Raw genomic sequence first — 24,100 nt, forward strand, 5'->3', positions numbered from 1 at the left:
AAAAAAAATATCCAATTGTGCTTCATTCCATTAATTTAAAATAGGTATTTTCATAAAGATGCCATCTCGTACTTTTAACTGATAACATTTTAAATGAAAAGACGAAGAGACTAAAGAACACAAAGCCTTCCTTTTTTTGTATTCCTTGAATAAAAAAAATATTGGAAAAATATCTTATTAGGACAATGTAAATAAGCCTGTCAGTTTTATAAGCTCCTCAATTTAAAAACTCGGCCTATTTTATCAAACTGGAGCTTTCAATATAAAACAGATTTTGTTGTCTAAGAATGTTTCTTTGAACAAATTAAGCCTTTTTAAAGGACAGCGTTAATTAACAAAATGTTTACTGGTGTGATTGAGTAGAGTTTTAAGAGCAAAAACAAAAACTCATTCATCCAAAATACACATGGGAGAGTTTATTTGCCCACAAAAACAAAGTTCAAGAAAAAAAGATAAACACATATAATAAATTAACTAACTGTTACTTAAATGTTTTGTTAAGTAACGCTCCTACGTCTTTGTCTTGTTTACAAGAAATAAAGTTGATTCTTGCAAAAGTCATGGCTTGGAAACTAAGGGGTCGTATCTCTGTCTTTAAAGCTATACAGGTGTCCATGGATACTTTTAAGTCTTTTTTGTAGTATGTATGTGTATCTGAAGACATTTCTTGAAACATCCAGTTTTTACAAGAAGGTTTTGTTCTTTAGGAGACTTAATAGAACAATAACATAATTTATGGGCTCAATTTATTGTACTCTGATCAATGCCAAAACTCAATTTGATCTTCTTTCAATGAGCTTTCCACAATAACTTTTATCTCAGACGTGTATTTGATGTTTTAATAAAAGACTTCCTAAAGTAGAGTTTAGGACAAAACATCCTGATACGCTGTTTGCTATTCAATCTTCCATTTGAGTCTTATTATAACAGGACAACAGAGGCTGGAAATATTCACACAACTGTTGAATTGTTCCAGTTGAAATGAGAAAGCCATTCATAAGGAAAATGGTGCATTAGTGCCAATGGCTCATCAAAACAACAAACAATTCAAGAGGTTGAAAGAACAGCAAGTCCATACTGCCTGTTCAAAGTCCTGTCGGTGGTGACCAGAATAACCACAAGGCCTCAGCTAAGCAATAAATCTGAATTTTATATGTAATCAAGTCAAACTCATCACATCTGCACTGATTGATTCCAGACCAAATTGCGGCCTGGCATTTGCAATTTCATTAACTCATACTGGCAGAGAGCGGCTAAACGTGTGGGGAGCAAGACACTGAAGCAGAAAGAAAGAACGTGCCAGGCGAAGTGACTCGGCGAGCAGTTAGAGAGAAACATGAGGGAAGGGGAGTGATTTGTTTGTTCTGCGGGATGTGAATGCATCGTAATTCAGTAAGATGTGAAGAAATGAATGTAGGGGAGGGAAAAAAAGGTCCTGGCGAAAAATAATGGTTCCATTCCCAAAAGCAATTCATGTCTTATTCATAGTTTTACAGGCAGACATTTTGGTAAGTTTTCTGATTAACCCGGATAGGATTCGGCAACATGTGCCATATGATTTTTCAGCGTACGGCTGTTCAATGTTTAATTTCAAGAAAAAAAATTAAATTAATTGCCACACTTTAGCATAATCATGGTTCACAGCTTGAGAGGGTTTTAAGAACGCAAGGTGAACCTGGCTTTGATGGATAAAGCTGCTAGAGCTGGCAGCCATCTGTGGACAAAGACACAGTGCTCTAATTAAGACATGATTGGCAAAGAAAGAACAGAATTCCCTTTGGTAAACAGAGAGCAAGGGAAGAGCAATGTAGACATCTATCTATGAATCCTTCTATCTACCTACTCTATCTAAAATTAAACTAGAACTTCTTTTAGGTTCCTCTTGGTGTTGCAACAGTTGCCACTTGTTTTAATTAGACCAATTTGTCTTGTCTGGGATAAAAGTGCCCTCAGTCTTTCAGTCTTGTAACTTCAGTACATGGTGGCTCAGACTCTCTCCCACTCACTCTGAACTGCACAGAGACAACCCACTTAATGTGATTACAGTCCCTAATACTCTTCCTACATTCAGGAAGGCACACCGGCTTTTCTTTTGTGGTAGTTTGAGTTAAAAGGGATGATTTTGTCTTACTGTATTCAGATGTGCTATGTAAGATAAGAGTCAAGTTGCAGGTTTATTGAAATGTTACTGAAATCTTTGAAAATAATGCTTTTTAAACTTAATGCACAGGAGAATTTAGAGCTTTGTTGCATTGCTGATGGACTGCAAACCCTTTCATGCTCAATATCATTTGTTGTATTTTTTAAAAGCCATCACAGTTATTGCTGTTTCACAGATGAAGCCCGTACACTATACCATCAAATGATCAGCCAGAAGATGGATGTAAAAGAATAAAAAAATATCTCACTAAGTATGAATCAAATAAACTAGCACAAACAAAACTCTCATGTTATTGTTCCCCTCCAAGCTGGAAATATATACACATCTATAAACTGTGAATGTTGACAGGTTTCAGGAGGAGCCATGTGAGTTTGTCATTCACTGCCAATGCAAAATGTATTTGGTCATGGAAAGAGAAGTTTAGCAGTTTGTAGAGGAAAAAATGACAACTCATAGAATCTTAACATGTTTTTTTTAATAAATTTATTATATAAAAGTCACAGTGACTCATAAAAACACTTTTAGCTTAAGGGCCTCAGCACGATCACTTCAGAGTGACCAAACATAAATGTTGAAACTTTGAGCTCCTTTGGACTAAATTTGCTGAGATCTGTGCAGAGAGCGGTGCTGCAGGTGAACATAATTAGGTGAAATGGCACCTAATTCAGTATTGTGCTGAGAAAAACCCTTCACCTGCAGTGAGGTTGCAGGGGGAACACACTACACAGGTTGCTTGTCAGTTATAGGGCAGCACAGGAACACACAGGACAGACAACCTTTTATGCACACACTTACACCTAAAGGCAATTTGTATTGATTAGTCCAACAGTCATGTGTTTTTTTTGGGGTTTTTTGACTGTGGGAGGAAACGAGAGAACCCACATAGGCAACTGGAGAACAAGTAACCCAATGCAGAAAGACCACTGGCATGGATCCAAACCCAGGACCTTCTTCCTGCAAGGCAACAGTGCTACCAACTGTTTCACCACTCAGGAAAACACTATTAAATCACTGTGGATTTATTTAATGATGTGGAATTGCTCCTTTAATGTTTATTGCAAAGTTGTTTTTCATATTTGAATGCATTTCAAAGATGCTAGGTTTGTGGTTAAACAATCCAACATATCATCAAGACTTAAGACCTAAAATCAAAGACCTGTAACTTCCCCAAGACTGACCCATTCAAAAGAGACTCTCCGTTTTTTCATCAACACTGTTTGCTTCTCCGCCTGCAAATTACACGACCAGAGAAATTACATTGTATTGCCTACTGTGATAGTGGGTGTGAACTGGTGTCAGAATATCAGGGCATATGGATGGATGGTTGGCTGGATGGATAATGGGATGGATGGACACACCACCTCAAAGTTCACCTCTTAATAAACAACTGACTGAAATACTAGAGGAAGATAAACTTCTTTATTTGTGCATCTCTGTGTGCATGTTGATTTGTGTCAAAAGCAAAGAAAATACTTTTTCCATGTTTCATGCTTTTTTCTTTTTTTTTTTTGCCAAAATCCGTATTTAGATAATTATGTGAGTAAAATAGCCCCACATGTAAGATTTAGGAAAATGGTGAGTCTTCATAAAAATTGCATATTTTCTACTTCAGGATAATCACGCTTGGAGAGATTCAAGCCAAGATAGTGAGATAAATGTTCTGAAATCATCCCAGCGATGGCACAAATTCTACACCTTTGTGTGTTCTATCAAAAGAGAAAATAATGTTGGATTGATGGAATAGATGGTGATTAAATTCTGCTTTTCCAAGCCAGATTTTCAAGCTCACCACTTATGCCAGTGTTCACCTTTGCTTTGGAAACCATCTGCAGTCTGAACCATAGATTTGCTGTACATTCATGTTGTTACCAATGTCAGCAAAAAAAAAAAAAAAATAACCTCAATTAAATTATTACAATTATAAAAATTGCTCTCTCAAAGTTCTTTATAATTCTACCAGGAATTTTTGATATGCAACACTGACAGCTACACTTGTAAGTATTCCATTTGTGTTCCAACATCCCTTCAACAACAGCATTATAATCGCCACTGGGATCTGAAGAATTACTGAGGAGACCCTTAACAGTAAAAACAGATGAATTTATGCAAAGAATTGCAAAGAATTGGTTGTAACCTTTAAAAAGGTGATTTTTCAGGACCATAACTGCTTGCAAAGATGTTCCTGTTTTCCAAATGTTACACATTTACATAAGCTAAACTATATTCTCATCTGTGTGATGTAATCTTAGCTCTGTTTGTGTGGAACAATTATGGCCATTGTTCACAGTAGGAACAATGGCCATAATTGAAGTGTATTATCATTGCACCTCAGTTATGTGTATGCACAGCAGGTTCAACACAAACTGCAAACTCCTCAAAAACATTTAAAGTTATTTTTGGTATAGTATGTACAATATACACAGGGACTTTTAATAGAAGATATTGAGCAGATGAAAAGATTTATTTTCATATAAATATAGCTAATTAATACTTAAAGTTATTTATTTGTGTTTAATGAGAATTTATAGACCATTATGTTGTATGAAATAAATTGTAAATACGCAAATAAAAGATCTGGTCTTAATTGCTTTGAAGGCTCTATGAGAATAATAAACCAGTCTCGAAAAAGTACCCGCTCCCTTACGGTTCATATTTTTGCTGCTTTATCATTTGTTGTGCTTATAATTAGATTGTAATATTAGACAAAGCAATCTGAGTAAATACAAAAGGCATTTTTCAAATGATAATTTGAACTGTTTGTGTCACCCTCAGTGGCAAAACCTGCCATTAAAAAGGCTAAGTTACAAAGTAAAATTTCTTTTAAGTCGTATTTGAAACATGTAGCATATAGTTGTAACATAATTATTTGATTGTGCTATAAAATACTGAAAACTGCCCCCTTAAACTACATACTAATGTTGTTTTTCTTGCTACTAATTAATATATTCATAATCCTCATGAAAAAATGTCCATCTGATTTTGCTGGAGTTGTCCTGAACCTTATAGTGAAAACAAAGTAAATAAATTTGACCTTTCCATGAACTGAATGGCGAGGTGGGCCTTATTCCTCAGTCGTTTTTAGTTTTTTTAGACCAAATTTACATTTCAATTGATGTGGCCGAGGTCCAAGTTTCAGAAAGGTTATTTGGCGTTCAGTCAATAAAGAAGTGGAACACTGGAGCACAAGCTGTTTCTGTTCTTTAAGCACTTTTTATAGACAGAAAACCAGAAACCTGGAAGAATTAATTTTGTTCAATCTGACTCTGACCTTTTCTCTTAATTTAAGCCTAGAGAGAAGTTTCCTTTTCACACAAACTTCTCCAATGAAGCACTCAGAATTCTATAGGTGAGACATTTTCGGGATACACGACCAGACAATAAATCTCTGCTGACCAACAGACACTCTCTATCTGCCACAGAAATTGAAACTGGAGGTAAGACATGAGAGGGAATTTCACCACCGGTTGCAGCTGCAAGGCATTGACACACCAGTCAGAAATCAAGTGTTTACCCAGGTGTGAAGCAGGAAGAAACAAGAAAATGGAACAATTGATGTTCTTTGTTTTATAGGTACATTTGCCAATAGTTGTAGGTAATTTAATCGAAGTATTTTAAATTAACATTTAGAAATCCAGCCTTACATTAAGTAATAGCTTTAGTGGAAGAATTTCTTATATTTTCTTAGCACGGATTGTGATTGAAAACACTGCAAATGTTTTCTTTTTTGCAGTTTCAAACTGCTAGATGTATTTCTACATAATACTTTATTTAAATTTAGAAGTTTACACATTTTGGCATGTCTTTATTCATTTGGAAAAGCCTAGAGGGTTTGTAAGCCTATTACAGGGTAATTCACAAATTCTAAGTTGCTACACATGTAGTTGTTTTTTTTTTTTTTTTTTTTTTTAAATGCAGACCAAAACACACTAGTATTTTCTGTGACATCATTGAAAAATGAAAACAAATCAGGCAAGATATCAAGAGAATTGTGGACCTCTGTAAGTCTAATTTATCCTTCATTTCAAGATGTCTGAAGGAGCTGCATTCTCTTTTTTCTTCACACAAAACCTTCCAAATATAAACAGCTCATAAATGTATAGCCAATCAGGAAGTAGATGGCTTCTTTGTGAATCCTTTTTATATTGCATTACTATTTTGTTGGAGAGTCAGTTTCATTTTCTATCATCATTAAACTGCTCGGTGAAAATGTTTTTTTTTTTTTTTTTTTTTTTTTGTTTTTTACTAAACTTCACAATACAACTTTTTTTTTTTTGATGAAACAATAATTCTGGTTAGTTGCATTGTATAATTTTACTGCTTTTTGCAAAAATGGGTTTTGCAGTGGTTGCAGATGTGTGCTTTGTTGACTGTGGTTCAGTCGATATAATGGAGCACAGACCAAGGTTTGTTCAGAGCACCATTCATGCAAGAATCACTGCTGACTGGGACACAATCACTGGACTAATATACCCCATGTAATTCTGATGGAAGGTAGACTCTTATTTTACTGCAATTTCAAGATGCTGAGTGTTTAAGTGTATAACCATGGCATTGATTTTGTTAGATTTCGTGTAGTATTGGACTGGGGCTCTGTGTCAGCTGAAGGTTTAATCTTTAATTCTTATTGACAACCAAAGAAAAGTCTTCCCTCAACTAGATCTGTGCACTGGGAATAAAAAAAGTAAAAAATTGTAGCAGCTCTTATCAAACAGACTGTTTTGTCAAATTATAGACATTAAAAACTGAAAAATTAAACCCTAATAAAAGTGAGATTCTGATGGTAAAAAGCCTATAGGAATGGGCTAGAAAGTATCTGTGTTGTACATTAGCAGATATATGATGAGTCACACAGACTCATAGTTTTACTACACTGTGATTTTATGTGGGCTAATGATTCTTGCTCAAGGACATAAAGATGGAAAGATTACTGCAAAGACAACACAAACAAACCATACCTCTTGCTATGTTAAATCATAGACTCTCACCAGGCAGACAATTTCACTAATGATGAATAAAAGAGTGAATAAAATACATACCAGAGCGGTTTTCGACCCAGAATTTTGAAAGGACTGCTGATTACAATGCAAAGTGGCAGGCAATTTCACCCAAGAATGCATTACATTGTATCTTGGCATTGATTTTCCTCGACTCTATTCAGAGGTATGGACAGATGTAACAACTAAGGAGGAAATAGGGGGGAAATGGGACCAGAGAAAGGTGAATGGTTTGAGTAGAAACATGATGAGGAGAGACTTTTCAAGAGAATCATTGTCAAGAGTTATGTCAGCATGTGCTACAATGTTTCGCAATGTGAATGTTGCAGTGGGACCTACCATAAGTGTAAGTGGGAAAATCATACAGTCTTATGAGGAGAACATTTTAAGAATAAACACTGCAGTTTAAAATGCCATCCTTTTCAAAAATTCAAGGAAAACTTTGTTATTGTTGCGATCACACAACATGAGTTCTCACAATGGGACTGTCCTTGAGACACAAAACCTGGTTTTGCTTTTATCTTTTTATCATTGAACTAAATAGACTGCTATTTAAGAAAAATACTGTGGGCATAATGGGGATGAGAAGTTTACAAAAGCCTTTTCCCTCAGACAGAAAATACAATTTAATATCATTTCTATAATATAAATTCTATATATGTGCCACTACAAATCTTTCAACGTGTACACATTTTATTCTCTCTCTATTGCATTTAAATAAAAATAAAAAAAAGTAGACATTTATTATTTTGAGCTTGTGGTGAAAGTTCAGTTTAATTTATTGGGTTGGGTGAGGGGCTGATGATAAAATAATACAAACTAGCACAACATTAAGGCTTTCCTTGTCCATTTTTAGTTTCTTTTGTTATCCTGCCACCTCTTTTCTTACCTGTTTGGTATCCAGTGTTTCTAGACCTGTACTGATCTCCCAGCAACTCCTATTGAAAGTTTTCCTTTGCTTTATTATTAAAAGTACTTTGTTTATCCTCCATCCTGCATTTTTTCCCACCTTATCATGCAGACAACCTTTTCAGGACACTTTTTTCTCCATTCATGTGGTCTTTCTTGCTGTTTATTAAGAATCTCCTTGTTTTGCTTTTCTTCATCTCACCACAGACAAAAAAAAAAAAAAATCCCCATGTCATTGTTCTTTATTGGAAAAATGTTTTAGAATGTAAATGTGTTCCAATGGGATAGTTAGGATTTCTGGAGGTTTCTGGGACAGAAAGATTCTTGAAAATAAGGGAGGGAAATCTCAGAGCAAGAGAACATTAACAGTCAGATGGGAGGCCTTGTTTTGGCTGATTATAATACCAGATATTAAGCACTTTCACTAGACCTTGTTAAGTTTGCATTACATCGTCAGTGCTGTTGCAGAAATGATGATGCAAACACAGCATGTTACCACTCATCATCCTAACCACATGGTACAGTGTCAGGACTCCTCTTCAGCCAGGGAAGTGAAGCTGATGATGTTGCCTGTTGCAACATTGAAAGGCTAACTTCACTACTTATGCACTACAGGCAGGCCAACAAATTGGATTTAAACAGCCTTGTAAGCTTATAATGCAAGGTTGTGAACAGTGTTGCTGAGAAAAAGCAACAAATTGAACAATTGTCTCTTGTAAAACAGTAAATTAACATTCTTAAATACAGCATTGCCTTCATGCAATGTGTATACGTTCAGTTGAAGTTGTTTTAAATAGCTTAAATTACTTTTAAAAAGTCACAGGACCTCACAAAATGTGAATTATCCCTTGTGTATGTTTATGCGAATTCAGCTGTCAGCCACAGAACCGGACTGGAACCCTTTGGGTTTTTTCCTGAATCTGCAAACAAAAGCAGCAGTCCTGGTCTTAACCATTATGCCCACTTCTCTCCTCTGTGCGTCGCAATCTCCTGGCTGGTACTCACAGACGGCCCAGTTCACCTGGACCTCTGGATCTGACTCTTGTTTCAAGCTGCTATTGTTCCCCTGAAATGTGAAATCCTTCACAGCCATTCTCCCAGGCTCTATTCTTTGGAACGCAGGCAGAGCACTCTGAACAATGGCTCCCGTATAACCGTGATGCTGGATGTGCTGGCAGATCCACTGTAATTGGAAAATACCGTTAATAAGTGAGGTTGAATGCCTGTCCACGGGCCACCAGGTCCAGTGCCTGGGAGTTAGCATTGTCTTTCTTGAATGCTTTGAGTGTAAGCATTTTGACATTGCTTGTGCACCTGTGTGTGTGAGTGTGTGAGTTGTCCTCACTCCCACCTGCCTGATTTGCATTCACTCAAAAGGCTTATGCTTCTATTCAGTGATCCACTTTGTGGTCTTGCTGTGCATCATAATTACCTGGATTGCGTCTACAAATCAGGTTGCCTTTAAATCATATCAAAGACTTTTATATTCCCTTTCCAATTATACGCACTGTCAATGAATGGGTATGTTTCAGGCCAGCTCGCTGTTTTCCTTTGAGAATGAGCTTCCAATCTGAGATATGAGCTTCCAGGTTGGATCTCATATGTCCTGATAAAAGACAAGAGCTAACTTTGTTCTGCTAGGATGGTTGTTTGGCCCAAATCTTTGTGGTGGCTTTGGGATAATCAAAATTGAGGGCAACATTAAAGCTCAGATAGTGCAAAAAGCATGTATATTCATATCAATTCAGCAGCCATATAAAGAAATCAAGATGCCAAGTCTTTCATTTCCTTGTCATATTATCAAGAGGTTTATCAACCCATCTTTGTTCAAACCACCTGATTTGCAGCAGAGCAGCAGTGGTTGAGAGCTCACAGATATTACACACCGCGGTCTCGGCCTGTTTGTGCTGCACTCTGACTGACAGCCACAGTGGATTTCCTCTTTAATTGGTGTAGCATACATTTAATCTATCCATAACTGCGCAACCTCTTCCACCAACACAGGAAAGCAATAACATGCCTGAGACTCTAAAGCACTATATATTTTCTGCTTCATATCCTTTATGATTTGACAACTCTCTTATATGTTTTTCTTTGTAAAATTGCACAAATTTCCATACTGAGATTCTAAGAATTTATCCAGAATTTTTAATTTTGGTTAATAAAACTGTATTCATTTAATTAAAAAAAAAAGACCATAACCCTGGCAGGATGATAGATTGGTCAATTGGTCCAACTTTTGTCATTTAAATAAAATCAGTAAATTAAAGACAATCTACATTAAACTAATTATATAAAATTTCTATAATAATGGGCTTTAACAAAAATAGTAGTTTCAGAATTGCATTTTTGAACGTCCTGATATTTAAAGATCAGAACTTGTGATTCAAAAAATGCAATATACATTAAATAGAATTAAGCTCAACATGTAGGCATTTTTAAGATCTTTTATCACTGCAAATAATATAAACCACTATAAATGGTTATATTACTCTTACAAAATAGAATGTACATAAAACAGACGACTATGAAATGAGGATGTTGGGGAAATGATCACTCTAGTTTTTGCTCTGGCATTTTAATTTTAGACATAGAAAGCACAAATCACTTTCTAAATTTTCTTTTCTCCATGCTCACCAAGCTAGCATGGAAGAGCAAATAACTTAGGGTTACCAGATTTGGGTTACTGAAAAGGAGGACACTTTCTTTTTGTTGGCGGAGGGGGGGGGATCGGCAGACACACACACACACATACACTCCCACACATAATGCAACGTGATTGGATTTGGGGAGAAGGGCGTGACTAATTTGCCATACAAAGAAACCTGGAATGGAGTAGTGGAATGGAGTGGCAATGTAATCACAATGCACTGTAAGCTATGTAATGTGTTTTGAGGCAGTTGACCAAAATCCCGGACGATTTTTAAATTCCCCCCGGACATTTTATTAGGTCTGAAAAGTAGGACATGTCCGGGAAAAAGAGGACGTCTGGTCACCCTAAAAATAACTAATTCAATTTTTTTATGATTTTCTAATATGAACCCTAATCTGATGTCAGCAGGTTTAACAACTTCACTTGTTGCCCTTCCAGTATAGTGTTACAGCCCTTAAAATACTCTTTGATCTAATATTCAGAAAAATTATGGTTGTAATTCATCAGTCTGATAAAATGTCTTTGTAGAAAAGTGCAAGTGTCAGAGCTGTAGATGTTTTTTTTTTTTCTTCATACATCACCGGTTAGGCCGCAGAGAATTTGATCGACATGAAAAAGACTAATTAGAGAGCCAGACCAAAGGAAACTGCTCATAATTCTTGTTAAACATTCCTGCGGTCATCAGCTCACTGTGCGGCCTGTCTGGGGGTCAGCAGGTCAGACTGAGATGATAAGGTGTCTTGTTCATGTTTCCTGAGTCAGAATGAGATGTCTCTGAGATGCCTGTGTTATCTAATGATTACTTAGATATATATATATAGTTTTAGATGAATGTTGACTAATTAGTGTGACAAAAATATTTTAATAATTATTGTATTTAGTCTTTCTAAAGTGTTTCACTTTGTGAAATGAGCTATTGAAATAAATAAGCCTTTCAATAATATTCTAGTTCATTGAATGGATCTGTAATTTGAAATTTTGCAAACACTTGAAATCTAAAACTCATTAACCTGCGGTTGATTTAAACTTTAAAGACTACTCAGAATTTTCACTTTATGTTTTAAAATAACCGAACTATATTAGTTTTGAATGAATAACATTCTACATTAGCAGCCTTGGTAAAGATCTGTAAAGAGCTTCATCAACATCACAACGTTGCATTAGAAAGAATGTGAAAATTGCTAGCGTTTTTCTGAGGCAATTAATTCAGTGGAGGAAAAAGCCCAATCAGGGACTTAATTAATCACACTTCCTGCGTTACCCCAAACTCTGCTAGTTTATTTAAAGGGCCGCCTCCAGCTCGCAGTTTGAACTTCCTCACCTGTCTTCACTGTGGTTGTAGCTTGCTGTTGGCATCCTCCACACAAATTGATCCAAATCTTTGAATCTACACACTTGAATGGTTGGTGAGTCTGTCATCTGATAGCAGCATTGTTTTTACATCTGAAACTTCTGCTCAATTGCTCATTGGAGAGTTGTTTAGCCAGAATTGCTGGCGCTGTTTACCTGAGATGTCACCGGGATTCTGTCACCACACATTGTGGGTAAATACAGCATTAACAACATTAATAATTTTTACATGTTCTGGCACTTTAGTATTGATGCTGAGGCAGCAAGTAAAGTTTAAAATGTTGGTGAAATTGATCAGAACAGAATGTAGCTGCACTTTTAAGTTTGAGATTTTGCAGTGTATTGATCTTTTTTTTCTCTCTCTCACTCTGCTTGAGTGTTTGACAATTAATAATTTTTTTTTTTAATGATATTTTGAAAATGCACTTTAAGTTGATTAGCTAGAAATATGGTTGATACTTTTTTTCTTCTTTAAATTATGGTTAATTTAACCTGAATATTGAAATGTTGGATCATGTCAAATTATTAGAAATCTAATAATTGCATTTGCATTTAATATGCATAAACCAAATGCATAAATTTTATATTTTTCTTTGTATGTTTGTACATGATGTCAATTGTTGTTTTGGATAAAACACTTAATGGGTCTTTCTGACATTTTAGGTCAGGTTTTTTTCCTGTTGGACTAGAATCTTTATCTGGATATGAAGATGGCCAGCTAGAAAAAGCTCGCCATGATTTTTGGAATGAATTTATTCTGAGTCAACTATTTTGTGTCTCTCATTGTGCTGCTGTAATTGCCTTATGTTTCTATGCCAATCACTTAATATATATACACTAAAACTAAAAGCACTGCTTCCTGTTTTTTCATTCACACCTCAGGCTCTTTTAAAGGACAATCTTCTGATGTTGCCTTTGTAGCTGGAGTTAACTGCCTAGCCCTTAAGTGTTACAACATATAAGTAACATAAATATTGCTGCACTCCTATTAGCGCTTTCTACACACATATTTAAACAATAGATCTTGGTCTTCAATGTTTTGCAAGCCTTGAGCACACAGAAAACAATATTTTTTTTATCGTTCGTCTTGTCCTGTGTGTGTTCTTTTGCTCTCTGCTCCACAGCTCACTGGTTTTCTATACTATTTAAGTCTGTGATGGTCATGGAAGAAGATTGATTTTGTGTCTACTGGACCCTTCTTGTGTTGATTTGGCTACATGTTTAGGATCGTTATCCTGTTTTCTGGGAAAGACCATCACATTTTAATTCGAAATATATGCTATTTCAAAGCGTCTATGATGTGACGGACTCTTAACAAGGTTACCATGGCTTTTGGAAGAGATACAGGCCCACAGCATAATAGATGCTCTGTCATAATTAGTCCTCGGGATGAGTTGCGTTTCTGCATATTTATGCCAAACCTAATTGGAGTGTGTGTTGCAGAAAAGCTAAATCTTGATCTTATCTGATCCAAACACACGATGTCAAAGTTCATGTAGCATTCAGTAACTTTTTCTGGTGTGTCTCCAAAGGTTGTTATGGAAACCCTGCTGCAATTTTCTCATAGTGAGCTGCAACTTATGAAGGATGGTTAGATAAACCTGGTTCATTGTTTAATGTATGCTTCATGTTTCCATTTGTTTTGAAATGATTAATTTTCAATTTTAGTTGCTCTGACTGGCTGTTTAGAAGCTGTTTTTTTTTGTTTTGTTTTTTTTTTTTTTTTTTTTTTTTGTAGTCAATTCCACATTTCTGATGATTAACAAACATTTTCATTAACTTACTTGGTGTTTTTTTTAAATTATTATTATTATTCTTTTGGTTGTTTTTTTTTCTAATGTTGATATGTGCCACATAATATTCAGATCCTACAGCACAAGAAGTTGTGTGTTACTAATTAAAAATTATTGGACATGTTGAAAAAATACAATAAATAACAAAGAAATAAATCTAAACTACATTTATTCTTTTTAAGTTATGTTTCCCAATTCTTTCTCACCTCTGACAATGTGACAACAATGAATTGTCAATGTAGGATTTTTTTATTTTTTTGCCTGATTCATTTGAATTCAAAGTTGTGTTTTTCCAAATTTTTCAGTGCTATGCTACTGCAATACGATTTTTATTTATTTTATTTTTGTTACGCATTTCCAAGTCTGAGTCAATAAAAGTAGAAATATGTGAAAATGTATGAAATATATAAATCTTTCATACTCTCAGTAGTATGCCAGGAGCTTGGGTTCTTTTCATCTATCCTTTTACACCCACCGACTCATCAGCAGTCTTTAGGCCTCTGTATGCTTTGCCAGTCCATCACAAGGCAAAGCTGACTGTTAAATCAACGTTTTAGCATACTTTTTAACTGAATAAAATGTATGTGGTAATGATTTTTAGTTTTTATTGCTGAGCCATAATTGGGACTCTTTTATCCATCTTGAAACAGATTTGCATGGAGCTCTTGAAAGACATTAATGACAAGTAATGTCTATGAGCTCTAAGGCTTCCCATAAATAATTCTGGAAAACTCAGATCTGCAATGCTTCAAGTGATCTAATGCCGACACTCTGCGGCCAGCTAGTGCATGTTAAGTTAAGTGACGTATAGCTAACGTCAAAAAAGATTATGATGGTCAATTAAATTAGATAAATCATTCAAGTATAGGTGAGTAAGAGAAACTTTGAGCCACCAAATGGAGGACAGAGAGGACTTTTGCCTCTGACAAAGACAAGCCATTCCAATACCTGAGGCAGAACATAAAAAGTTCCAGTTTCACCAAAGTAAAACTTTAAGAGATGACTGGCAATTGTGCCCTGTTCTGTGAGAGATTCTTTTTTTTTTTTTTTTTTAAACTAAACTCGTATCAAGTTTACAATTCACTCCAGATTAAAGTTTTATATTTCTTTGTTTGGGTGCTTCTGCTGGATCCGAATGACTGCACAGGCTCGATCAGGCTGGCAAACTGAATCGCCCTGAGGGACGGCAGGGAGGGATCAGCCATGAGTAACGGGACAGCAGGTCATTCAACAATACAACTGTCTAGTTTGTGGTGGCGCTGCAGCGAGGACGTGCAGCCGGTGATGTAAATGAGTAACAGTGTTGCGAGAGTCAGTCAGGAGCAAAAATGCCAAATTGTGGTGTATTTGCATGAGTTTCCTTGACATTCCCCAAACTTCATGTATACTGCATACATTTTGCTTTCACTGCCCCCAAACTTTATGCATTCTTCATGAACGATACGTGTATCTATTTTCCTTTGGAAGAAGGAGCAGAGATATAAAGCTATACATAAAGAATGAGATAATAATGTAATTTCTTCTCCCTTTTTAACAGAAAGTTTTCAAAGGGAAAGATAAACTTAAAAAGGAAAAAAAGGCTCTGATAAGGAGTGAACAGGTCACTTCTCTTCTGATAAGCCCATGTTCCCAAAAGTCACAGCCAGAGATGACTGATTGGAGAAAGCAGATTGCTACAGAAGAGGCAGAAGAATACTTGAGTTAAAACCTAACCTTATGCCTGAGGTTTGGAAAAACATGCTAGAACCAAAAGTCTGACCTTCATACAAGCATCTTAGACAAAGCATAAAGTAGAGTGGAAGTTCCTATGAACCTTGACAGAGTCCAGAGGGCTTGAAGAGTGTAAGAAGATGAATGGAGTTCAAGAGGTCAGCTCATAGTAAAGTCTCCAATCCAATGGGAGCTACTGGACTCGTATGACAGAAGGAAGAAGTTTAGTTTCTGTAACAAAGAGCTTGAGCATACTATTTCAGTTCAGAGAGTAGCTGAGTTCCTATAAATCAAGACTAAAAAGCTCATTTGTTATATTAATTCTCATCTTTATTCCAGAATCTTATGGTGATAAGTTTAGATGATTTTGATCCTGACATTTGAGATGTAAAGCACTTTTAACTGCTTGTTGCTTAGTCTATTTTGTAATTCATGATGGGCTGTCCATGTAATGGTTTCTTTCTAATACCGACCATTGCTGGATCCTCATCATACACTCCAGATCGAAATCCTAACACTGACTAGGAGATCACAATTATCTGTATTTTGTGTTGATGGTACTTAATCAGGTTATGAGTGACTAAAAATTCAAAAGAAGAAACAGGATCCTGGAGGATATTATTTATAGGTTTGAGAGAGACATCTAATAGACTGTGCTGTTTGTTTTAGAAAACATGATGTTTTAAATATGAAGCCAAATACAAATTCTATTCTCCCAGGAACTTTTCAAAAACAAAATTCTCAAAGTTATTGATTGTAGTTTATAAAAATGAGACCTAAATCAGATATTGGATATTTGCCACAAAACTGTGGTCTGTACATTCTTCTACCTCGTGTAATTTTCCTTTTTTTCTTTTTTTTTTTTTTTTGTCTGCTTCGTCAGAGCATAAATTTCTCCCATCAGTTGTTACCGTGGATACTGCGTCACTAGAACAGAAACTATAGTCTACCTCAAGCATGTGAAATTTCAGAAAACAGCAGGATTTGGCACTGTGGGAATGGGACATAGCTTGACTTAAAATATAATCCACTATTCATTCATACAATACCTGATTAAGAAATTCACATCCCAAAGACTGAGTTTCTATCATGTTGCACAACTCTGAATGTGAAGAAGGATAAAGGAAAGCTCCCCATAAAATCTATGAGAACCACAGATTATAGTTTTCCTTCTTAGAAAAGTGAGACTGTAAATCTGTTTTGGCTGTGGAAAAAAATACAGTAATTCAAATTTCATCTTGCATATCTTATATTTGCACTTTAAATGTCATAATTTGAACAAATGAGTATTGCGTGTTGGAAAGTAAGTGTCGCTTAATGCACTGATTTCTTTGGCCCTATTTTGAAACAATATGTTACTGAATAAAATTTAAAATCTTTTTTTCTTTTGACCAATTTATTTGACAAAATGCAATTGGTTGTAATTAAGACTTTTCCAAAAAAAAAAAAAAAAGGCCAAAATGAAAGGTGTTTAACATGAGCCTGGGGGAAAACAAATTAGACTGTTGCTCGGTAGTTTAAAGTCCATCTTTGAGATCAAGGTGAATTTCTGAATACTTTTTTAAACCAACCAGTGTGTTTTTTCCTAAGTCAGTAATAATGTGGTGTACCGTGTCATCTGCTGGTGTTGGTCCACTGCGCGTCAAAATCACTGCAGCCATCTCCCAGGAAAGTTTGAAGTACTTCATGCTTCTCTCTGCTAACAAGTTTAATGAAGATAGGGTGTTTATTTTCCTGGATGATTGACCATCTGACAACACTAGCAGAAGTATCAATAGCTGCTTCAATGATCTTCGTTCTGAGCATGATTGGCCAGAAATCTTTCCTTGCCTACACCCCATAAAGAATCTGAGGTATTGTCAAGAAGATGAGAAATACCACGCACAACAATACAGGTGGGCTGAGGGCCATGATCGAAGGAACCTTTCATACCATAACTCCTCCTCAGTGCCACAGGCTGATGCGGTAATTCATGCGAAAAGAGCCCCAGCCTTGTGTTGAATGCATATACCATACAGTACATGTACATACAGCAAGTTGACATTTCTCTACCTTCTTAATGGCCTTGTGTATCATTCTAATTTTCAAAGAAACTTCATTTCAGGATTCATTGCTTTTATGCCATATGCATTAAAATAGCAGAAAAATTGGTTGAAATATTTCACCCTGTGTATAATGAACCTAAATGACATATAGTCATTTGTACATTTCACTTTTTTGAACAGGTTTTTCTGAAATTTCTTATTCAGATTTACTGAGACACTTCAACCTTATTCCCAAACAATCAGTTGAACATAAAACTACCAGCTGTATGTTTTGTTGAAATAATGCCTTTTATTCCCAACTGGAAATGAATTATTGATTTAATCAATGTGAGTTGCAGACTGAATCACTTTTCATTCCGTTCTAGCTTTAATGTTCTCTTTCTGTAGATGGTCCAACCTTTCTGTGTTTATCAATGTAAATCTCCTAAGCTGGATGAGCTTAAGTATGGGGGGAAAAAAAAAAAAAAAGATTTGAAATTTGAATTTTAAAGACACAATATAACTCGTACTATGAATTACAACTTATTATAATTATTTTAAATCCTTGAAACCATTTTGTGTCTGCATAGCAAGGGTAAAGATAATGGTAGGGATAATTTCCTTGGTTTCAAGGATAAATACATCTTTACAAAGCTAAACCTTGGAATGTCTTTGCATATACATACGACCAGTGAATCGCTGTTTTTACAGTGGCTCTTATCTGGTCAGAAAAACACAGATTCATGCAGGCACAGCCTGCAACCAGCTCAACCTATACAAGCTGAGGAAAAGAAAATCCGCAGTCAGGTCTTTTTTTTTTTTTTTTTTTTTTTTTTTTACCCTTAATCCTTTTCCCCTCACTCTATTGACGTTTAAGATTAATTTTAATTGAGGAGGGGCTCACTTGACAGAGCATGAGTCCTGCTTTATTATACCACATTAGAGCAGCTCTCCTTGAGCTGGAAAAATAAAATGTCCCTATTCTCCCAGATGTCCTGCAGTCATTTTTTTGAAAGGATCAATTGTAATTTGAGCTCAATAACCTCATTGATGGCTGATGGACTGCTTACACGTGCTCACAGGAATGAAAAGACTAATATAATTTTTAAAAATGTAGCCTTTCTTCCTCCAATCAACATGAAACTTGTATTCTAGTGCCTTTGTTAAGTATTCAAACCCCTTTAATTATTTCACATTTTGTCAAGCCACATTTGATTATATATCAGACCAACAAAAATAATTAAAAAAAAGAACTTTGAACTAGACAATGCTGTAGAGAACAATTTAATTTCCATTTGGGATTAATAAAGTTTTTTTGAATTGGAATGAAGATAAAGCATCTTATTTTGACTGGTTTTTATCAGTCAAACTTGAATATTTCTTTTTTTTTTTTTTTCTCCGAAGAGTTTTTGCGGCGCTAGTGGCTCATATTTTGTGACAGTAGGCAGACAGGAAGGAAAGTGAAGATAGGGGGGAAGACATGCGGCAAAGGTCGTCAGGAACAGGAGTTGAACCCGCGACTTCTGAGTCGAGGACTAAGGCCTCCAAACGTGAAGCGAGCTAACCCCCTGCGCCACCACAGCACACCCCAAACTTGAATATTTCATAGAGAAAAGCTGGTAATATCTCCTCTCAAGCCACATGCTCAGTCTCGGCAGAGTGTGTGTGTGTGTGTGTGTGTGTGTGTGTGTGTTTAGCCAGCAGCCATGCTGTTCAGCTTTCAGAGCACCTGTGTTAGTGATTTAGGCCTAGCTATTATTCTTCTCTAGTTTAAACTTGACTATGCAGCTTTCAGTCTTGCTACATATGTAAGGATGTTCACCAAAACCATTAGATTACACTATAATGCAAGCATGTTTGTTGTGTGACATGACCAAAAAAACAAACAATGAAACTGCAGATTTCAGCCCTTATCTCTAACCATCCTGGTGGCAAGTGATATTTTTAAGATTTCATCAGCTATTTGGGCAACCTGAGGATATTTAGATTCTATGGTTACATTGTATAAAAAAAGTGAAATGAGTGTGTTTTTCCTAAGACAACTTCCACTTTCAGCATTACTATAGTTTTTGATTGTGCAATGATACTTTAAGTGGCTAGGGAAAAAATATTCCCAAATCCTTAATGTGCTGACTTCATGGTTATAAAACAGTTAAGAGACTGCAGTTACAAATTTAGTTTAAATGGATGCTTTTTGGGTAAAACTTCAGTCTTCATTTTATAAAACATTTCAAATATGTGGATGAGTGACTGACTGGAAAAATAAAGCACAATTTACAGCAGCAAAAACATTATGGGATAATACAAGAGATGCTAAGCAACAGGATATTAATTCTTTAATTATATCATGACATGAGACACACCCTCTCAGTGGTGGTGGGACAATGCTGTGGGGATGCTGTTTCTTCATAAAGACTGAAAAGCTGCTCAGAGTTGCTAGAAAAACAGATAGGGCTAAAATACTAGGTTAAAATTCTAGCCTGTAGATGTGCAAAGTTGGTAAAGTCACAGAGCAAAATACTGGAATTGCAGCAACAGGTGGCAAAGTATTGACTAAGGTGGGTCAATACATTGCAACCTTTTTTGTTTTCAAAGAAATTACAGATTTTGTTCATATTTTTTCTTTCCATCCAGAAATAGGCACTTTTAAGTGATACTCTACCACATATCATTCTCAACGGATGGTTGTAAAGTTGTACATATTGATGGACTTGTGTTTCCCGCTTCAAATGGTTTCTTTGCTAACTTAGATTTATTGACTTTTGAGGTATCATTGATTGATGCCTTCTTAAAAGAAGCAACAGTTTTCTTCGGCTGGCTTTTGAAACGCACCAAAAGTTTTAGCTTTTTTTACAAAATAGACTTTCTGTAGATAAGAATACCTTACACACTGGATACAGAAAGTAAAAGAAATGAAATAAATGTGATAGAAGTCAAATTGTTTTTGAGCAAATTTAATATGTAAGCTGTGTATCATTGTTAAAAACTCATTTGAAGATCATAGTAAAACTCTGTGGTAACTCTCAAAGCACACTTTAACAAAATACTCAAAACACTCTGCTTTTGCTTTTTTCTCGTACAAAGAAACATATTGTGATCATAAACATTTAAAAGAAAAGAAGCCTTGCCCAAAGAAAGCTCTTCTCGCCTGTGTATGTTCAAGATGGGTTTCAGTGGCCATAGTGACGGCTAGCAGAACCTGGTTAAGTCATGATTTCAGGGACAATTTTATGTTATCAGCATGTATTTCATTTTATACCAGTTTTTTTTTAATTATTATTATTTAGTTATGAAGGCCATGTCCTTAGTTGATTTTCTTATTTCTTCAGACTTACTTGCAGGCAGTTGATCATACATTAGTTTGGTGTTTTTCACAATTGTTGACACTATTTTAATAATGAAATTCTTCATAGTTTATAAGTTACTGAACATACTTTTTACTTTTAAATAATTCAGACCCTTATGCTATTTTGCTGTATGAAGAATGTTCTATTATTTTGGGAGTGTAGTCATTTTTTTTTTATTGTTCATTTGAATTCTTACACTGAAATAGTAAGGAAAATCTATTGGCACATCAGCCCCACCAACATTTTTTTTTTTTTTTTTTTTTTTTTTTTTACCAGATGCCACTAGGTCATAAATGTCAAACAATCTAAGAGTTGATTAGATAGACACTGGAGCATGCTCATGCTCAATCCCAAGTATGTTTGCTGTTGATGTGATTAACTGCAGCAACCATTAGGGAGCAGAGGCGTGATATAAGCATGTCTTGTGGAATCAAGAATTGTGGACTGAGCCAAGTAAATATGTTATGTTGTTGTATTCCAGCTCTGCTTCTTCCCTGGGGTTTTATTTTGGTGTGACACCCCAAGATCATCACTGGCTCCCATTTAGCGGTATTTAGAAACGTCCCCTGTTCAGGAGTGTTAGGAGGCATTTCATTCATACATTAATATCCAAGCAATATTACCTTTAAATAATTTGAAAATGACACTAAATTAAAACTCTGTCAAAGGTTAAACACTATTATTTTAACTTTGATCTTTCAGAATGCAAAGGAATGTATTTTAGCTGTATTTTACATGCCTATCATTAATACATGCCTTCTCATAAGTGCACAAACTGTTAAAGCAGAGATATTTGCTTAAAACAGAGACCTTAGCAGCAGATCTGGCATTCTGCTTAATTTCAGAAAGGGAAGAAACTACAAGTTTGCACAGATTAAGCACCTCCACATAACCTTATGAAATTGTCCATTTGCTTCTCTCAACAGTTGTAGATTGCAGGACTATTTAATTCAAAAATACTCCTCAAGAGATACGAGCACGTGGGTTTCCAGTACGTGATTTTCTTCTCCAGATGTACAGTAGTGCTTTTTCATCTTGCTTCTGCTAATGACTGTATTTGCCTGGAAAACTAGTAGATTAATTAGTGCATAAAATGAGAATTTGAAAAGCACAGTCGGTTTGATATTGTTAAGCTTGGCAACATTTTGACAGCTCTTCCCTAGAGACACAGAAAGAAATAACACATTTAGACTAAACTTCTAATGTCTTTGTTCTTTTTGTTTTTTCTTAACAGAAATATCTGTAACACATGGACCAAAAACAAGTTAATTACACCAAAAGAATTTTTTTACAGAGTGGGTTAATAACTGGCACAACCTACTTTAGGGTCTTGTCACAGTGAGGTGTTTTCTTTGTACACTCATCTCATAAAACATCAGTGCTTAGTGCTCAGACTTAATCACAGGAACTAGATCAGTGGAATGTATTGAAAACATGTTCTGCATGCACAACCCTCACCAGGGAATAGGATAAATGAGAAATTCCTTAGAGTTTTATGCACAGATGCAATCATTAGCTTACTTATTTTCCAGTGATCAAGCTACCATTCTTAGGGGGATTAAAGCTTTAAATGATAAAACATTATGTGTAAAAGCAAGCTGGTCTGCTCTCAAGGTGCTGTTAAGGCATATGTTGATGGCAGCTTTTTACACATCAGACCGAACATCCATTTACTTTATGGAGATGTATCTTGTAGCTATGGTTGCACCTCAGCATCATTCCAGCCATGACCAGTCATGTCAGGATACTGGCAGAGTGGTTGGCCTGTTGCATCTATTATTAAGAAACCCATGTGTTAGCAGCTGTTCCCTGCCTCATTAGACCTAGATCATAGCGGTACTGTGGATGCATGTTTAGCTGTGATCTGACTTGTTCTTTGAATGTTGCTGTACTGATGCCACAGAGCTTATGGGCAAAGCCACAACTAAAATAAGACGAATGAAAGCATGTCATTTACTGGGACAGTTTGTCTGCTGTGGTCATATCCCAGATAACTTTTCTTGTCTATGCTGTTTAATAAAATGTCAATTCACACAATGAATGTAATTCAGCGATTTCTTGGAAAATATTCAATTTGTTGGTTGTGATTGTCTGATCTCTGGCACTAGTGGAGATTCACTTGAATTTTACAATTCTCAAAGATAGACCAATGTCTGAAGTTTTATTACTCTAGGCAGGCTGCTGTAAATTTTGTTTTACAGAGTTTCTGCTCTGTCAGATAGTATTAACCTGACTGCATAATATGGCGCTAAAGTATTTTATGTTTGTTTTTGTTATTTTTTCTTTCCTTGGACAGGTTTCCTGAGGGTGCTCATCCCAGTAGTAAGGCTAAAGAGTTTGATAATGACCCAAAGAAAAATGAAGAAGAAAAAAATAGAAAATTTATAGATATTGAAGCCTGCGGCAGAGAAAGCTCAAGCTTTTCAGATATCTTTTTATATAATTAATACTGTTTCGATTGAACTAGCTAATAGGAGCCAACTCTACAATACATAATAATAAAAACACGTGCACTTAGATTGTATGGGTGGCAAGCCACAAAGTGTACTAAAAGCAGGAATAAACCAATTCAAGAAACGGTCTGAGCATTAATGAGATTGTTCTCTCTCTTGCATGGTGACATTTTGCCAAGCTTTGTCATTAACTTTGTTGTAACTTTTGTAGGAACTGAAAGAACTGGACACGTCACGTGTTTATGTTGTTTATTTAAAAATGTGAGACTTTCCTCAGTATAGGGAGAGCCCAGAGCAAACTGATCTCCTGTTTGCAGCACTGTAATTATTTTCATAAATATGTTTTTCTTCTTTTCACATGGGACCTTCAGTGCCAAGAGCGCAGAAACTGCTTTAGCCTCTTAACGGCCCGAGGCAGCAAGACAACTGCCACCGTTGCCCCACCTGAGGAGGAGTGAACTGCAGCGTTTATGTTCGCTGTCATATTCTGGAGTTGGGGAATTCAAAAGGAAAACACAGAGTATAGAGTAGAACCCAAACATTTTCTATAGTTTTTATTTGCTTGGTGCTTCAGAAGTATTAAGAAATAACATTTTACATTTGGTAAACACAGTAGAATCCAACTTTTGATCATAAAGCACTGCTCTAGAACCAAAGATACACTTGCAAACTGAAGAAGCCTTTAATGTCAAATTTGGAAAAAAAG

The 24,100-nt window shown here is 35.7% G+C and overlaps 1 protein-coding gene across 3 annotated transcripts in view; it reads left to right on the plus strand.

Annotated features, from left to right (window-relative positions):
- Positions 1–12,040: 12,040 nt before the first annotated feature.
- The window catches only part of mmp17a (matrix metallopeptidase 17a), a 140,997-nt gene continuing 128,937 nt past the window's right edge, over positions 12,041–24,100 (plus strand). The window contains exon 1 of one of the 3 annotated variants that reach the window (XM_044095892.1): positions 12,041–12,123. The gene's annotated coding sequence lies outside the window, so the exon portion shown is untranslated. The remainder of the gene's footprint in view (positions 12,124–24,100) is intronic. The other 2 variants (XM_044095893.1, XM_044095896.1) reach the window with 2 other exon arrangements.

Source organism: Gambusia affinis, linkage group LG17 (genome assembly GCF_019740435.1).
Source record: "Gambusia affinis linkage group LG17, SWU_Gaff_1.0, whole genome shotgun sequence".
Classification (NCBI taxonomy): domain Eukaryota; kingdom Metazoa; phylum Chordata; class Actinopteri; order Cyprinodontiformes; family Poeciliidae; genus Gambusia; species Gambusia affinis.